The sequence below is a fragment of the Otolemur garnettii genome, unplaced genomic scaffold (genome assembly GCF_000181295.1).
Source record: "Otolemur garnettii isolate 467f Iridium unplaced genomic scaffold, OtoGar3 scaffold00062, whole genome shotgun sequence".
NCBI lineage: Eukaryota > Metazoa > Chordata > Mammalia > Primates > Galagidae > Otolemur > Otolemur garnettii.
The window spans coordinates 6743892-6761966 of record NW_003852457.1 but is presented as its reverse complement, the minus strand read 5'-3'; the positions used below and the strand labels follow the sequence as shown (position 1 = coordinate 6761966).

Below are 18075 nucleotides of genomic sequence, written 5' to 3'. Positions count from 1 at the left end.
CTCCTCCTCCACCTCCTCCCTCCTGCAGTGGTGGAACTGCTCTATGGCTGCCCCCCAGAGAGCACTGGACTCCATGACTCTCCTCCTCCACCTCCCTCCAGGCTGCAGGCAGCTAAGATCCTGTGCCAGTTCTCAGAAACTTCCTGGCCTCTGGGCCTCACTCTGAAGCACCACGGCCAAAACACCCAAGGACCCCACCCCCGCTTCCCTTCCAACAACTTTGTGAGCTTCGCTCGAAGCTTTTGTCTCATGTCATTTGACACGTCAAAGCTGAGCTCAGAGAGGGGAAGTGAATTATCCAAGGACACACAGCAAAACTGTGCCACAACTGGAAATAGAGCCAGATCCCCAAAGTTCAAGACGTACCTGGCTCCTTAGAAGCTGCTCTGCTCTACGTACAGAGTGGCAGCCCTCATGTGGTTTCTACCCTTCCCAGAAGGCTCTCAGGGGCTCCAGTGGAACAGAGCACAAGTGGCGGTCTGGGGGAAGAGAGAGGGCTGGGAGCTGGTTGGCTGCAGCCAGCAGGGGCGGATCCCTGCAGGGACCATCCAAAAGGCACTGAGGTTTTAGCTGTGTGACCTCAGGAAAGGAACATGGGCTGCCTGAGTTGCAAGTCCCTCATCTATAAAATAGGGTTAAAAATCACCCCTACTTCCAGGTGGCCGCATAGAGCAATAACGTTAATGCCATCAACAGGGAGGATGCCTGCCAGGAACTGAGGCTCTCTCTTTCCCGGACCCTGCTCTAAGCACAGTGACTGAGCCCACACGGTTTCCAGATGATGGCCTAGGCCAGCGGTTCTCAACCTGTGGGTCGTGACCCACAGGAACTGTATTAAAGGGCCGTGGCATTAGGAGGGTTGAGAACCACTGGACTAGGCATTCATCACCTCCATCTTTTAGAGGTGGGGACAGAGGCCCACAGAAGTCAAGCAACATGCCCAAGGCCCTCGGTTGGAAGATGATAAGGCTGGGATTGCAGCCACAGCAGACCTAAGCCCAGTAGGCAATACCAGGCTGAGGTCCAGCCCTGGCCCAGGCCTTGGTATCAGAGCAGAAAAAGAGAGATGGGACCACCCTGCTCCATGGTGGCAGTGCAAGCCCTGAGGAGGGTATGTGTGTGAGCCCGGCACGGGCCTGGAGGGGGTGAGCGTGAACCCTCATCGCTCTTGTTCCGTTTTCTCCCTGGTCAGCTGCTCCAGCTTGGCCGCACCCGCTCTGAGTCACCCAGCAGTTGGCAGCGAGGCTCCCATGGCCACATCCAGACCTGGCCCTGCCTGATGATTTTCTGCTTCCCAGGGTCCAGGAGGCTCAGCCATGGGGGCAGTGGACACAGTTCCCTCCAGACATCATCCAAGAGCAACCTGACCACTATAGTGAGGTGAAGACTGAGGGGTGGCCCTGGCCACCATAGGTCGACAGGTGGCAACAAACTCTCTCACTGCTGGGGTAGGGGTGGCCGTTTCTCTCCTTCCACAGAATAGAAAGCAGGTCCCAGATGCAGGGGCAAGAAAGCAGGGCAAGTGTGCTGCCCTCAGGCTTCCATCCTCCCTGTGCCTTTCAAGAGAGGAGGGGACACCCCCGCCACAGGATAAGACACAGAGCCGCCTAGGACTTCGGCCCTGCCAGTCCCTCATCTATAAAATGGGGGAATTATCCCAGTCCGTGTTCACCTGGCTCTGCTGAGGGGACAAATTAGTGGACAGTTGATTCATCTTGGCAGTCACTTTCCAAACATACAGCCCTCCTAAGTATTTAGGGCTTTGGATATTTGATACATATCAGAATCAGTGCTACTCATTTGTGGATCTATGTTAAGGGCAAAGAGCAATTCCTGAAAATATCAGTGTCAATATTAGGAAAATGTCTCTTACATTGGGATCATCACTCCTTTGAGAAACTAAGAAATGCGGGTGTGTGTGGACAGTGGATGGTGAGGGGTAAGAGGAGGAAGAAACAGCCTGTGTGAGTTGAGTGCTTCCCAGGTGTCCACCCAGCACCTCACTCTGTCTTGGCAACACCCCTGATCTGACACTGCACCTGCCTTTGCAGATTCTCTCTCTTGCTTTCATTCAACAAGTACTTCCTGGGCACCTGCCTTTTAGCAGCTACTGTCAAGGACTGGACAGAAAAATGGTTAGAAAAAGTAGAATGACCTTCACCTTTGCACTCCTGAAACTTAACATTGCAGGGTGGGACAGAGGCTCAGATTTTAAGGAATCACACAAAAAATTTAGAACAGCTATGATGGCTAACTGTGATGTGTCAGCTTAGCTGGGCCGTTGTGTCCAGTAGTTGGGCCAAACACTGAGTCTCAGTGTTGCTGGGGAGGTCATTTGCACATGTGGTTAACCTCTATACTCAAGAGACTTGTTCAGGTGGGGCTCATCGAATCAGTGAAGACTTCCTTTGAGAGCAGAAACTACGGTTTCCTAGAAAAGAAGGAACTTTGCTTCAAGACTACAGCATAGAAACCAACTCCTGACTGAGTTTCCACCCTCTGTCTTGCCCAGCAGATTTTGAACTTGCCAGCCCCCATAACTGCCTGTCAATTTCCAAAATGAATCTCTTAATACACACAAAATTCTACTGGCTCTGCTCCTCTGGAGAGCCCTGACTCACACCACAGCCTCAGTGCCGGGAAGCAGATGGGCATAGGAGGGGTCGGGGGTGTCCAGAGGAAGTGGTGATGGCTCAAGGCCTGCAGGGTGGACAGGTGACTAGACAAATGACAAGAGACCCTGGGCCCAGGGCCGGCTATGCCTGAGTCACAACGGGTAAGAGGCAAAGTTGGGGCTGTCAGAACAACCCCTGCCTGCCCCAAGGCCACCCGCCACCCTGGTTCAGGCAGTGAGCCAGTTATCTTCATTCTCTCCTGCAGACGTCTCCCGTACCTTCTCTGTCCTGCTCTGTGCCAAGGGCTGGCTTAGGGATGGACTGTACCCATCAGTGGCCCCCCATGCTATCATCTTCCTGCTACATCTGGCCGATGGCAAAGCGGGCAGGAGGCTGGCTCGAGAGAAGAGACGAGTGTCAAGTGTGACTGCCCTGGCGTCCTCCCCACAGGACAACCAAGGGCTCTTGCTCCTGTCCACATACTGGTTTCATCTTGGGGATCTCAGTAAGTCTGTCTTCTTGCCCCTTCACCCCTAGAGTTGGAAACACCCCCACTGTTTCCATCCCCAGGACAGTGCCACCCTTGTGGTTTCCTCTACCAAAGGGCCCTGTGCAAAGGGCCCTTTCGCCACACTCCCCTCCACTGCCCACTTTGAGTGCACCGTGTCCTGCCGGCATCCTGATCAGCCCAGGAGAGCCCTGCTCCATAGCTCCAAGAGGCACTGTTGATGACGTGTGTGGTCTACGCAGTCACCACCCCTGGCCCCACAAGTAGCCCAGCCTCCCATCCCACCCAAACTGCTCTCAAAATAGCTCCCCATTGCCTCAGAGGATCTGCAGGCAGAACTGGTATAGCCCTGCTGGAGCCTTGGAGTCCTGGATTCCCTATCACCCAGGGTAGCTGCCCTTTCTGGAATCCTCCCAAACCCTGGCCCAACTGCTGTGGGGCACTCACCTGTCAGCAGGTCTTGCCATCCAGGCCTAGGCCACCAATACGGCCTGTGGCAGACATAGCACAATGGCTTCCCTACACCACTCAGGGTCCAGGCTTGAGGCATTCCAGGTCCCACTTGGGGGATACTCCAATTAGTTCCTCCCCCAGGCTTCCTGGTGAAAGCCACCAGCTCCTACCCAGCTCTGTCTCCCATGGAAATGCAGCCAATGCCAGGGGAGCCTCTGGGCAGGGTCACTTTAGCCCGTCCACAGCTGCTCCCACTGTAGCATTTAGCCCGAGTGTGTGTGAGCTCCCCTTAGGGGGAGATCCACTCTGGACTCCTGCTGGGCTTAACATCAAGGAGAATCCTCCTTGTTTTTCCTGCAAAGAACCACAGAATAAATATCTCTGACCCAATCTGGTGGCCTCCAGTTTCCTTATCTCAGGATTTATTTGACAACCCCAATTGCCGCCTCCTTTTATCTGCACAGGCCTGCCCAGCTCAGACAGCGTCAACACCTAACACGTCCTTTGTGTGGAGACCTGGCGGAAGGACCCAGTGGCTCTTCGGGAAGACACCCTTAGCTCTGCTTTGGAGGGGAAGGAAACTGGGGTCTGAGAGGCCTTGCAGCTTCTTAGAGACCAGGCAGGGCATAAAACAGGCAGCTTCAGGTTGATGCACCATAACCCCATTTTATAGATGGGGAAAGCTGAGGCCCTGAACTTAGAGAGCTTACTCAAGGTCACACAGCCAGGAAGGGCTCAGCTGATTCCTGAATCTGCTATTCAGCACTCCCCTGTCCTAGACATAGCTGGTGGCATGTTTGTCTTCACTGCCCGACAGAGAAGCCACAGAGGAACCAGTTTCGGATCCAACATGGGGCAGGCCACAGGTATCTATCTGCTCAGGACAGGTGTCACACCAGGGTTCTTAGTGTTTTGCAAATGGCTGGTTAGTGACAACTGAAGGGGGAGGGAAGGTCTGTGGGGCAGGTGGCCATGGCCTTGGGGCACTTTGGCACTGATGGAGGAGGGTAAACCAGGCAGAGGATCACCTCCCAAGAGATGCCCGGGGTGGTGATGGGAACGCAGCACATTGTAGAAAGCAGCCGGCCCTTCTGAGAGGCTGAGGGCACTCAGTCAGATGGTGGAAGTCTTCAGGAATGTGCGTTTGGGTGCAGGTAATGGGGGCCACGGCTAGCTTGTGAGCAGCGGACAGTAGTGACTGCAACTGGCATAGGAGGCTAGAGTGGGGGGAGCATAGGACATCGCGCGGGGAGCTGAGGAGCAGCCCTGTCTCTGTCTTGGGTGACCTGGGAAGCCTATCTCCTTTGGGGCCTCAGTTTCCCACCCCCTCCTATGCTGACTCTCATCCAGAGGTGACAGCAGATGGGGAGACCCCTTGGCTGTGCTCATGACCTTCCTCCTCTCACTCTAGTCCCACTCGCTTATTCCTTTGCTGGGAAACTAACTGGGGCAGACAACAAAGTTTTCCCCTGAATCCCAAACAGTGGTTGGAGTGGGCGGTGTAGAGAAGTGCCCCAGAGAAACATGATTAACCAGGATTAGGGTCACATGAGCAGGAGTCGGGTATGTTTTCATATTCTCGGCTGCACAAAAAGAATTTAAATCCACAAATCTTCTTATGTGTTGTGGATTGAGAGGTGCTAAATTTGGAGTCCAAAGACATTCAGATGATGGGGGAAGCATGTGATGTGGTCAGGAATTTAGGTGGTTGCACTGTAAGCATGCCCAGGCTCACATGAAGAAAGGGCCGGAAGAAAGGGTTTCCCAGATTTCGGGGTGCAGAAGTCCCCAGGAAGGAAAGGCTACTCACAGTTACTAAGCCCCTGCCACGCCAGCCCGCAGGGGTCTATCCCAGGTTCTCATGTAGGACGGGGAGGCTGCAGGCCTGGCCCCCCTGAAGCTAAGATCCAGGAAGTCTGATGTGGCTGTCCATGACTGCCCTGGGAATATTTTTATTCTGATGATTTGCAGGGGCATCCAGAAGGTGCCTAAAGGAGAGATTAGGGGCAGCCCCTAGTGGGGTGCAGAACTGGGACTCAGACTCACTCTACACCCCTTCTGCTAACACGATGAGGCCCAACACACTGCAGGACTCTGAGACAGCAGCAAGCATCAGGTGACATCTGGCAGGGACCATCCCTACACCCAGGGCAGCAGGGTGTCCTAACCCAGCGTCCAGCCAGGTCTCAGGGTAGAACTGCTCTGGGCCAGCACCCCTTGCCTCCAAGCCCCCAGAGGAGAGGACAGGCAGCCCTGGTAGAAATAGACCAAGCCATGAGCTATGGGCCCACCTGGGTCCTACAGTCAGGAAAGGGAGACTTTGTCCTTGACAAGGGGTCACTGAGCACCTGAGGACTGGCAGCCAGAGGGGAGGGCAGGGGTCAGCATGACGGGGCCAGGGCACTTTCAGAGCAGCCGAGGCCTGCAGCTCTGGCAAGGCTCTGGGCTGCAGACAGGAGGGAATAGGGCACATGGAGCCACAAAGAGAGTGAGTGGCCAGTAAGATGTCCCCATGAGCACCCACAGCCAGTGTGTCCGGGCGGGGGGTCCAAACACTTGGCAGGGATCTGGCCCTGCTGTGCACTGACTCTGTGCCAGGTGCCCAGCTCACACTTCTGCTAGATCACCCATTTGACCTTTGTGACAGTTTTTTCTCTCATAGAGAAAAGGTGGAAACAGAGGCCAAGTCCCTTCTCAAGGTCACGCAGTGAGTGGTGAACCCCTGGTTTCTCAGAGGCAGACGGGAAGCCTGTGCTGCACCGGCTGTGCCTGCGATGAGCACCCACCCTGCAGCATCTGAGCCACATGGGGGTGACATGGGAGCTGGGGAACACCCCACATGGCTGCAACTTCTCCTTAGCCATTATGAAGATGTCTGGTCATCTAGCTCTTATTTGACCAAAGGTGTTCAGGCAGGTTCAAGGCCGTCCTCAGAGTCATGCCTCTGGTAAGCTGTGGGCTGAGGACAAGAACCCAAACCTGGACCCCCCTACCACGAGGAGGGTAGGAAAAAGATGAGCCTGGCCGCTCCACCTGACCACCCCCACCACATCTTGTTTGCCCTTGGATGCAAAGACAGAGGAGACAGCAACACGCACCCTAGGAGTCCTGAGTCCCGGGAGTCCTGAGAGGACAGAACGAGGAAACACAGTGTTTCCATCCACCCCAGGGGCCATGGACCTATCCTATCCCTTTCTAGTAAAAGGTGACATTTCTTGTGTGTGACTTTGTGCTGAGTGCCATACTAAGAGCTGGGTTGAGAGTTCTATTCCTGTTAACTCCTGGGATCCACTGGCAGGCCCCTTCTGCAGACAGGAAACTAAATAGATACGTTATAGTTAAGTAACTCGGCCCGGGCTGTGCATTCTGGAGAAGGGAAATTCAACGGTGATCCCAGCAGCCTGGCTACAGAGACTAAGCCCTTTGAGCCAGCACCCTGCCTCTCAGCCTGGGCTGGTCTCTCAGTGTGGGGCCCTGGATAGACTTGGCCCCCCACCCAACCTCCACTTGGCTCTACTCCTTCTACCCCGCCAGTAATCGTAAATGCTGCTGATCCTCCTTTGGATGAGAAGGTGAGTCTGGCAGGAGAGAGGGAAACAGTGGTGACAAATCCCCCCTGGCCAGAGGGGCTACAGGGAGGGCTCCTCTCTCCCAGCTCTGGCCAAGCTGGCCAGTGGGTGGTGGGCACTCACCACTGAGACTGTATCCCCAGCACACGCCATGGGCCCTTCTGGGGGCGGGGGGACCGTATGTCTTGTTCCTGGCTGCCCATCAAAGGGCCTCCCACGTGGCAAAGCTCAGCATTTTAAAAGCTGGTTCTGCCCACTGGCTCTAAAGCAAACAGGTGTAGCTGTATCTCCCTGAAAATGCAGTGTTAGAGGTGGGCCTGGCCAACGTGGTCTGCACTCCTTGGGTCTTAACGAGAAGCCTAGGCTTGAGGGGCTGGGATGGCTGGAGGGTCATGGGTGTGGCAGAGCCCGACCAGTGCTGGCAAGACACCTTGCTCGGAGACGGGGCTCTGATACCCTGCCAGCTGGTGGACTCCAGACCAGTGTTCGTCTACACAGCAGGCAGTGTGACTCCCTGTCTCAAGTGTCCTGAGGTAGAGTTGGCATGTGAGGGGCACTGGGTAGGAGCATAGCTCTTTCCAGAAGCACAGGACAGGGCTGCAGAGGCGCCACCCCAGCCATTCTCTTCTGCCCCTCTGATGTCCTGATCCTTTTCAGCTGCTTGAGTGACCATGAATGACCAACATCACAATGTTTTGTGCTCAGGGACCTTCTTGTGTTCCCCACTGTGTTCCTAGGAGAGTGACCATACTCTCTGTAATGATCCCCTGAAAGGCAGGCATTACCCCTACTTTACAGATAGAAAATCCAGGCTGAGAGAAGCTCAGGGACTGGGACTTACCCAATCTCACATTTAGTGTGAGAGCTGGGATTCGAATCTGATTTTTTCCAGTGCTAACCTATTGCTCAGAGACACTCCTTTGGGTCCCCTACATTGCTCCATGTCCCATGGGTCTAGCTGGGCAGACTGAGAAAGCAAGGCTCCGACTACTCTGCCCCTGGGCTGTGTCTGCAGCAACAGTCATGGCACACAAGGACATTTCTCCCTCTAAGATGAAAAGCCGGCTTACCTGCTGTCTGCTCCAACATGGTGGGTGTCCCCAGCCTAGTGTTTCTGTCCTATACTGCAACCCACGGCACATGCAGACATCTGTCTAGGCTCCATAGGACCTCGCGGGGAGGGGAGTCCGGCACAAACATGAAGCTTGTGCTGCTTGTTGAACTGCGACTAATAAAGTAGAGAACTCTCTGGAGTTTTACCAAATGGAGAAAGGGGTCAGGCTGAGGTGAACTGCTGCTGAGAGCACACACTGCATCTTATTTAATTCTGTGCCTCTGGCCTCCGACCCTCCCCAGGGCTTGTTTAGTGCATAGAGGGGCAGATGGGAGAACCTGGGGATGCCGGCTGGCGATGGGCTGGTGATGGGCTGGTGATGGGCTTGCTGCAGGTCACCCACTGACTGCCTGCTCCTAGGAGAGGACACAGCAGGGCTGGGCTCCGAGCCCCCCATTGTAGCAGCTTTCTGAGCATTTCTTAAGAGAAACTTGCAGGCCCTCACAGCCGGTAACCAGGCAGAATTGCTTTCTGATTATTAGTTTTCCAGCTGAATGAGATTCAGTTAATGGGAGACTCACTAGGTCTTTTTGTGCCCTAAGGAAAGTGAGACATTCTGCCTCGCCAGAAATGAGTTTCTGGTTCTGCAGCCATAGCTCCCAGGTCTGAAGCCCTGGTCCAGATGTCCAGGACAAGATGGCCAAAGGTGTGCTCTTCTTCGTAGGACATCTCTTTACTAAGAGCCAGAGGGCAACACAATCAAAAGGGACCTGAAAAAGGCTCTGTTCCCATAGCTGGCTGCCACCCTCCTTGGAGGCAAAGGGGGTAGCCTTTCAGGATCACGGCGGGACACACAGATCACCAAACTTTCTGCTTCATTTTCTGAGACTCACAGAGGGACATGCCTTGCCCAAGGCTGTACACTGGTCCAGGCTGGCACTAAGACTAGAAGCTGGGCTCCCTAATTCCTAAGCATGTCCCTTCCACATGTCCAGCCCATGACCCGCTCCAAGGAGCCAACTGGGTACCAAGCCTACCACTTAACAGAGGGGTGAGCCAAGCTTATGGACAGAAGCCCAAACCCAATGGCCGTGCAGGACACGGGTCTGTGTGCTGCTGCACCCTACTCGGGCCTCACACTGAGGTCAGAGTGAGGTCAGCAGTGTAGTCTCCAAGACGATTTCTTATTCTATTAGTATTTCTTTGGTTTTTGAAAGATGGCCCTGAAATAGTGGATTACAGTGGTTGGGAAGACTCAAAGTCCTAGTTACAGCACATGTTTTGAGAATATACACAAACGAGGAATATAAAACTGTTTCAAATTTTATCAGAAAGTGAAATTATGCAAAATGGATTAAGACGAGCAGTTTCCTGGTAGAGATTCGCCTTTCCTCTGCCCTATTCCATTCTGCTAGATTTTTTTTGCTGTACAATCCCCTGCCACACTCCTACCAATACTTGGAGGTGACAGGCAAAGGGACAGCAGAGTTGAGCAGTAGCTGTGTTGGTGGGAGTGTGAGGGGCCAAATGCACAGAGAGCCAAACTCAAAGAGGGCGATGGACACACCAAACTTTCCTGCCCCGGGGCCTTTGCAAATGCTGTTCCTGCTACCAAAAAATCTTACCCGGGAATCTGTATGGCTTTCACTGCATGCAGCATTCTCTGCCCAAATGCCCTCCTTGCAGAGGCTTCCCTGGTCACCCTAAACTAGCATCACTGTCCGCTGCTGTGCAGCATTCCTCTGCATAGCCTTGCTCAGGAAATAGCACTCTGTTGCCTACCAGACTACTTGTCTGTCTCCTTCCACCAGGAGGCAGGGAGTTTGTCTGTTGCTCTAACTGCTGTGTCCTCCCTGCTGAGAACACTGCAGGCTGAGTGAGTTGTGACACAGCCAGGCACTCTGCACTCAGGAGCAAAAGTTCACTGTAGGTTTTGTCTCCACAGAGGTGAGGAGCACCGTATTTCTGCGCTCAGTGTTCCTACATGGAAAATGGGGTGTTCCTACATGGAAAATGGGATGTTCCTAACGGCAGCCTTGTCTACGAACAGCCCAGGAGGGTGTCCCCAGCAGCTAGGCAGGTGCTTCCTGACCTCTGCAGCTTGGGTTTGCAGGTTTTCCTCTCCAAGCTGCACTTTGCTTATTTCTGACAGCTGATCAGCCATCCTCAGGGTGGGGAAGACAGAACTCGGCTTACAGACTTCCTTTGGTTTTTGCCAAAACAACAAAACCAGAAATACTACAAAACCACACATGTAGATAGAACTGTCCAGAGCTGCAGAGAGCACAGCCGAGCCCTGTGGTTGGGGCAGGATGTGAGGCACACAGCACATGAGCAGGTAGCTGCCTGGTCCCTGGGAAAGTGAGGACCGGACAGGGCCCGTGGGGTCTGGTTCCTAGAGAGCCTGGAGCCCCGTATGACCCTCCAGGGCCGGGGGACACGGGTTCCGTCGGCCATGGCAGGCTCGTTCCTGAACCTACATGTACGCAGGCTCTGGGTTTGTCCTGACCCAGGCACCGATGGGGAACGTGGCTATTTTTCTCAAATACCATCCCATGTGTGTTCTCGACTCCAGGGTCTTCCCTTATCAACCCAGAAATCTATGTGAACAAAATGGAAAACAGAGCCACAGGTGTCTGTGAGAGAGTCCAGACTGGTGGAGGACAATCGTCATGACATGGCAATGGGAAAGAAGGCAAAGCCATCCGAACCCCACCTCTGCCACTTACCAGCCATGGGACTTCAGCGGAGCTCCTCAACCTCTCCGAGCCTCAGTTGCTTCATCTGGAAAGTAGAAAAAAACCCTCAGGCTTCTCTCTAGGAGGGTGTGAGCTCTGATGGGAGTTTCTGTTGTGCCCAGTGCACACGCAGTGTAAATGCAAAGTGCCATGTGCCACGCCTGCCAAGCCCCAGTGTGGGGAGAGCAGGACTGGAGCCAAGGGACCGGCTGCTGAGGCTTCGGGTCCCCAACTAAAATGAAAGTTCTGACTGTATGATCTACACTGTCACTTCCTGTTGTTAAAAAAAAAGCTAAATCTGGAGTTTTAACCAGCAATGTAAGACACGGGGGTGGGGAAGGGACAAATCAAAGGTGGCCAGGACACAGGGCTCTTGGCTCAAACTCTGAGGGATGAGGAGGGCCCGGAGAGACAGGAAATGAGAAGAAGGCCTGCTCCTGGCCGTGTGCCTGGCTCCAACTTAAGCCCTGGCACATTCATTATTTATTTATTTATTTTTGGCGGTTTTTGGCTGGGGCTGGGTTTGAACCCGCCACCTCCAGCATATGGGGCCGGCACCCTACTCCTTTGAGCCACAGACACCGCACATTCATTATTACGTTAGGACTGTCCCTGCAGGAGCTCCAGCCCCACAGCCCCATGGAGGACACTGCAGCTCAGAGGCTGAGCAGCTGGGGTGGGGGTGGGGGGCAGGCAGGTATCCAAGGGGTGGTGAGGACAGGACAGGATGGGGGCTGGAACCTGGGCTTTGGGTCAGAGGCCATCCCCTCCCCACAGTCAAGTGTATGCAGGTGACACTTGCAATAGGGCCGGCACAGATCCCAGTGGGCGGGGCAGGAGGTGGTTTTGGCTCTAGAATATTCTTCTAACTGGTAGAAAACAGAGAGGTGGTTATGTTGTGAAGAGAAAGAGAACATGAGTCTGAGGATCAGGGAGGTGTCACTGCTTGGCTTAAGCTTTTCTCCTAAGTGCTGAGAGGAGAGCCCTGGGGGGAGTGGCAACAACCATAAATGACAATAAGGCCTTGGTCCCCTGTGAGGGGTGAAGAATGCTTTCTTGTTGGGAGAGGGGGTGGAAAGAACTTTCCGAATGGTGGAGACTGCCAAGCTTCCTTCTCTCCCTCTCCCCTGCACGACCTGGGCCATCAATAACGACGCTGGCAGCCCTCACACAGCAATATTCTTTGAGGCCTGTGGAGGGAAGAGGTGCCGGGCTGAGTCTCCTGCAGGGCCTGGCCTGAGTTCCCAGTGAAGTAACATTAAAGAGAAATTTGTAAAAACAGCAAACTAGTTTAATGAAAAGTAATTACTTTCTGGCACCAGCCGCATGTGCGGTTTGTGTACCTTCCCCCCTGTGCAGGGAAGCTTGGGGGAGGGACACAGTCTGGCACAGCCACTGTCAAGCGGGACTCGGGCGCACGGGCCGTGGAGCCAGATGGCCGGTACTATCCCAGGCTAACTGGCTGCACATCCTGCCGTGAGTCACTTGAGTCTGCCGTGCCTCAGTTTCCTCATTTGTAAAGAAGAATGGTGCCCACTTCCTCAGGGTGCTGACCAGCTTAGAAGATCAGTAACATGAGGAGCCCAAACCATGCCTGGTGCAGAGGCAGTGCCCTCTCAGGCTCCCCTGTGGTCATCACCGTCATTATCATCACCTGCTCGGGGTCAGAAGCGGCACACCTCACAGGTGTTTGTTCTTATTTCCCAGATAAGGAAATTGAGGCTCATAGGGTCAAAACTGCACATAATTAGTCACTGTAACCATAATTAACTAGCTGGGAAGAAGCTAAGAACTGCTCTCCCCCTGACACAGAGGGGCTCAGCTACCCTGGAGGCGGTGTGGACAGGCCGGCAGTTCCCATGTCTCTCCCTGCCCAGCTAACAGAGGCCTCTGCTAAACAAACAGCTTCACACACAGCCCTTCCTAAGCAAGGCCACATGTGGGAAAGGTAACAGGTGTGAGGAAGAAAAAACCACCTGGGGTTTCCAAGTGGCCATGTGGTCCCATGAGGACACTCAGGGCCGGTATGCTCCATGTCTGGGGGTGGAGACACAAGATCAAGAAAACACTCAGGCTTCTAAGTCTGATCCAGAAACTTCCACAGACACGAGGCAGTGAGTATACGTTCTCCTAATTCCCACCTGTCCCCAGCGGGATCCTGCAGGGTCATCACATGCTCTGTTGGGGGCAGTATCTACGGGAGGGGGAGGAGAAATACGTCACTTTGGAGTTCATAAGCACATTTTTGTAAACAATGACCTCTCTGAGTCAACTTTGACTGTGAACATTGTCCAACTACTTGGGACCAGCCACACAAGGCCTTGAAAAAATGCAAATCTGCTAAGATTTTGCTGGCAAAACAAGCCTTGCATTAACGTGATGAATCCTGGCTGACAGGAGACAGTGACTTGGCCAAGGTCACAAAGCAGGTCAGCAAGGCAGAGGGGAGGGCCGCTGAGGGCTCCTCACAGCCTGGTCACCTCTGTCAACTGCCTTGTGCTTCACTGTGAGAGTCGAGTATCTGTTTTCTGAACGCTTAGTTTGTGCCAAGAATTGGGAGAAGTGCCAAAGAGCATAAAGAGAAGCCAAATGAGGCGTTGTCATTACCGGGCAATGCCCAATCCTTTTAACCTGGGACACACTACCAGCAGGTCACCTGTTTTTACTCGGTGCTTACTTGGGAGCCAGACACTGTCCTAACCCATTTACACCATCACAGCAACCCACAAGACTGGCCCTTGCTATGGACTCAATTGTTAGAACTCCTGTCCCTATAAAAAGAGGAAGAAGCACTAGAAAGCTCTCTCTGTGCACAGAGAAAGGCCATGTGAGTACATAGCAAGGAGGCCGCCGTCTGTAAGGTAGGAAGAGAGCCCTCACCAGACACCATCCCTGATGACTCCTTCATCCAGGACTTCAGCCTGCAGAACTGTGAGAAAATACATTTCTGTTGTTTACACCACCTAGTTTTGGTACCCCTAGAGAACAAATGCAGAGCTATCAGTACACCCCCATTTCATAGGTGGGGAAACTGAGGCACAGTACATTCCCAAGAGCCACACGATTACTAAGTGAGAGCAGGAGTCAGACCCCAGCATCTGGCTGCAGAGCCCAGTTATTATGCAAGGATTTATTCACCACCTTCAGGCCTGCCCCCTCTCACTGAGGGAGGACCATGACCCTTCACTTTATGGACACTGGGCTTGCCCACGTCACTTGCTTTGGCTACCAGCTGGTGAGCAGTTATGGTGAGTGATATCTCGGGGCAGATGATGGAACTCCGGCTGTGTGGCTCTTTCATTTCTGGTCTAAGCATAGCCCGTTCTGGTGAGTAATGACTACCTTCAGCATGGACCTTAGACTGAGGAAATGTAGGAGGCACTCAGAGCCACAGCAGCCCTGCAGCAGACACACAGCCTTGTCACTTGCGATGTGAACAAGAAATAAACATTTATTGTACACAAGTCTTGGAGGTCCAGAGATTGTTACACAGCAGAGTTCCTCCTGCAATTATTCTGTCTCCTACCAATGAACATGTGACTTATGAGAACTAAGGAGATGGTCAGGAGACTGGAGTTTCATCCTGGCTCTGCTGTCTGGCAGCTCAGTGGCCATGGATAAGCCACTTCATCTCTGGACCTCAGTTTCTTCATCTGGGGTAGCATGAGTCCCCATGTCCTGGGCTGCTGCAAGGATTCAGTGAGATGACCCAGTGTTCCTGGCCCAGGGTCTGCAACGATTAGGTTGAGTGTGTGCTGTGTAAGTGTTGAAGACAGAACGGGCTGGATTTGAATGAAGTGCTGCTGCCTCTGTACATCCCTACAGCAGGTGCCATCTGGGCCAGCAGTGTGGGAGGTCTCCACCCACCGCACAGGAAGAGGCAGGAGGGCCAGTCCAGTGCAGGGGCAGCAGGAAGCAGATGGGGAAGAGCAGAAAGGTATCCCGGGCCCAGACAGTCACCGAAGCATGGAGGGGTCTGCCTCCTCTCCCCCACCCCCAGCTGTGCTTCATAGTTGAGAAACTGAGGCCTGAAAAAAGGGAGTGCTACCCCTAAGGCCAAACAGCTGTCCAGCCTCAGAACTTGGACTAGAACCTGGTCTCCTGAGACCAGCCTGGGCATCCTTCCATTGCCTCCTGCTCATCCAGGAGGAAGTGGGACTCATGCCTTATGCTGGCTTGAAAGAAAATGTCAAGTTTCTCTCCTCTCATGGGTGTATTTATCAAAACGCAACACAATTCAAAAGAGTTTTCTTTGAGTCACTCTAAAACCCCTCCCTTTCCGGGAAAGAGTCATGCCCATTCACCACAGTCCCTGGGGCTGAACCAGGAAGTCAACCCAACACATGAAATAACAGTTGTTGGTTTTGTTTTTCTGAGTCCTTATTTGTTGGTCTGTTTCCCACAATGGACAATGTTGGCAGAGCGTGGCCACAGGAAGGCACAGGCTTTGTCCTCAGAGAGGCCACCCAAGAGTAGGAGACAGAATGCTCCCGGCAGAGAAGAGACAGGTGAGGCCAGCACAGGCTGGGCCGGGCAGGGAAGGCATCGGAGAAGGGGTGAAACTGGCAGCTGTTCTGCAAAGACAGAAAAACTGTGACAAAGCAAGAGAGAAAAAGAATTCTAGAGTCTTGGAGAATAGTTTTGAAGAGTAAGGAGGAGAAACTTTCTGGGTTTCTCTTTTTGGGGGAAGTTGATAAACACGAGGAGAACCCATGATATGAAAATTCAAGAAGCTGGGTAGGGGCGAGCCTCAGGTTATTCTTCTGCAAAACAGGGAAACTGAGGCTAACTCTGAAGACATGGAGGGCTGACCAGTGATATAACACATGTGAAATACCCCAGAATAGGCACTGCACAAATTTGGAGTTGCAATACTCAATGCAACACCCACTGTTGAGGTAGCTTTACATGGGTCTCTTGCACATCTATGTGTCCATGAGCAGACACTCTAATGGGTTTTGATCTGGACTATCTTTCAAGGCTGAACAGAGCATGGGACATAGAAATTGTGTCTCCCTCTAGAACAGGGCTCAAGTTTGCTTACTATCAGTATAATAATGATAACGTCTCCCTCCAGCAGAAAGGATGGTCACATCCCATTATAAAAGATCACAGTTCCTCATTTATGACGCAAACTCATGGGATTTGGGGGCACAATGATGCAAACCTGAAACTCTGGCTGCCTGCTGTGCTATAGGTAATGAAGTCTTTTGGCTCTGATCCAGGAAGCTCCTGTCTTGGCAGATGCTTAGCTCTGGCATCTGCCAGAGGCTAATTTGTTAGCTTGCAAGTGGGGTGACACCTCAGGCTTGTCACAGTTCTTAATTGCTACTAGCCACATGTGGCCATTTATAATTACAATTAAACTTTAAATCACAGTTCCTTAGTTGTACTCATTAATTAACTAATTAGTGACACTAAATTAACTCATTACATTGAATAAAATTTAAAAGATAGTTTCTCAGTAGTACCTAAGTTCAAGTGCTGAACAGCATCAAGTGGTTAGTGGCTGTTGAACTGGGCAGTACAAGAACTGAACATCCCTATTGCTGGGAAAGTTCTACTGGCTGGACAGCACTGGCAGTTTAAGCACAGAGTCTGGGGCCAGACTAACTTCAGCTCAATCCTTGTTCTACTGCTCACTGGCTATGAGACCGTGAGTAGGGCACTGAGCTGCTTGGCGTCCCATGACTTCATCTGTAAGATGAGAACCCCAGGGCTGACCTCACAGGGCTCCTGTGAGGATCACGCAATACAGCACATGCACAGTGCTCAACCCTGCCTGGGCTGGTGGGAGGGCACTCCAAACAGGAGCTAATATTTTTAGACATTGAGCAAATGAATCCAGTTCCTCTTTGCATTACAGTAGGAGGTGGTATTGGGCAACCTTGAGAGATGGAATTGGTTGGAAGAAAGTTAGCAAACTACACAAGGGCCTAGAAAGCCTTCACCTGAGGGTAACTGGGAGCCTCAGAAGATTATAGCCAGCAGGAAGAAAAGGGAAAAATCTAGTGAATAAATATAAGAAATGTGTTTGGAGTTCTGTGGAGTGCAGGTAATTTGGTGTTTGAATCAGACTCTGGGTGACAGTAGGGAAGAGAAATGAGTGTGCTTGCATCCTTTTGGGAAAAGATTCATTTTTTTCAACTCTACCACTTATCAGTAGGTGAAAGCACAGGAAGAAGTTCATGGTTTGACTTCCCTCTTTGCTCCCAGCAGTCCTGCAGGGCTTTATGAGGCTGCCTGCAGAAAGAGAAAGGAAAAGCACAGTCTGGTGTTGCCTCCTTGCTCCTACACAAGCTCACAGGGAAGGTGAAGAAAGAGCACAGGCTTTGGTCCAGACCTGGCCGTGAGTCTTGACATGGCCCTTTCCAGCTATGTCACCTCTGCCAGCCATGGCTTCTACCTCAAAGAGACGGGCATCGCGGGGCCCACCTCTCACAGAGGTCGTTGAGAGAGTTAGATGAGGTAATACATGCTGAGCTCCCTAAATATTTCCCAGCACATGGTAGAGGCACTTGGAAAAGGAGACTCGTTGTTCCTTTTTTCTCTGGGTAGAACTGGAGGACATAAAGGAAACCTGAGTGGCACAGAGGGTCCGAGGATTGTAACCAAGAGCTTCTGGCCTTTCTTAGGTAGCAAATTACTTCCCGTGACCCTTGAAGTCACTTTGCCCAGCAAGGCAGGTTTCAGGTTTTCTTTTCCTTTGCTGGGGTCAGGCTACAGGAAAGGTGCCAGGTCCCTGAAGAATAGATGCTGTTGGCACTTTGCCCAGAGACCTTTCTTGGGCTGGGCAACACCCCTCAAACGCTGAGACTGCTGCTTGTTGGCAGCTCACAGTTGCCCCTTGCTGGAGAGAACTGCCTGTGGCCACAGAGGAACTGTGTCACTTGGGAGGTGACCACCCTCTCACCTCCACCAACCTGGGAAGCCCACAGACAATGACTGAAAAACATGAGGCTACTTGAGGCTGGCTTCATGTGGGACATTTTGTAGGACAGTCCCATGGTGCAGTTTGTGCTCTGGGGTTCCCTGTGGGATCAGGTTGAAGGTCAACTCCAGTTGGGAGGACAGCCTTGCTCAGTAGTTTCCACTGTTCAGTACTGCTTCCTGGAACACTTCCTCAATCATGAACATG

The 18075-nt window shown here is 52.7% G+C and overlaps 1 protein-coding gene across 4 annotated transcripts in view; it reads right to left on the bottom strand.

The window, feature by feature from the left end:
* Positions 1–18075, bottom strand: part of ST3GAL1 (ST3 beta-galactoside alpha-2,3-sialyltransferase 1) — a 94556-nt gene that overhangs the window by 25313 nt on the left and 51168 nt on the right. For 3 of the 4 annotated variants that reach the window (XM_023514983.1, XM_023514985.1, XM_003792864.3), the window contains exon 3: positions 10929–10983. The exons of the other annotated variant lie outside the window; for it this stretch is intronic. The gene's annotated coding sequence lies outside the window, so the exon portion shown is untranslated. The remainder of the gene's footprint in view (positions 1–10928; positions 10984–18075) is intronic. 4 annotated transcript variants of the gene reach the window in all.